The following is a 321-nucleotide window of genomic DNA, read 5'->3' on the forward strand; positions in this document are numbered from 1 at the left end:
TCATGGTTTCTCAAAGCCTTACACAAACACTTTCACGACCAACAAGCACGGCTTGCATACACGTTCCTTTGTTCAAGAGCACGGAGCTTTTTCGGAGCTGGGCCCTGCTAACCTGAGGCTCAATAAAAGACTGATGAGAAACGGGATGTTGGCTTGATGTGCCTAGCGCAGGAAGCGACCAGTTTGAAGTCGACGGGTGTTTCCACAGACAAAATACTGTCCGGTGTTCGAACGCTTCTTGGCAGCTTGGAGCTCTGTCTCTCTTTTCTCAGTACTTCTGGGACCCATCGGCTCTGACCCGCTCGACTAGCTGCTAAAGTG

The sequence above is a fragment of the Plasmopara halstedii genome (assembly GCF_900000015.1).
Source record: "Plasmopara halstedii genome assembly, contig: Scaffold_2881, whole genome shotgun sequence".
In the NCBI taxonomy this organism is placed as follows: domain Eukaryota; phylum Oomycota; class Peronosporomycetes; order Peronosporales; family Peronosporaceae; genus Plasmopara; species Plasmopara halstedii.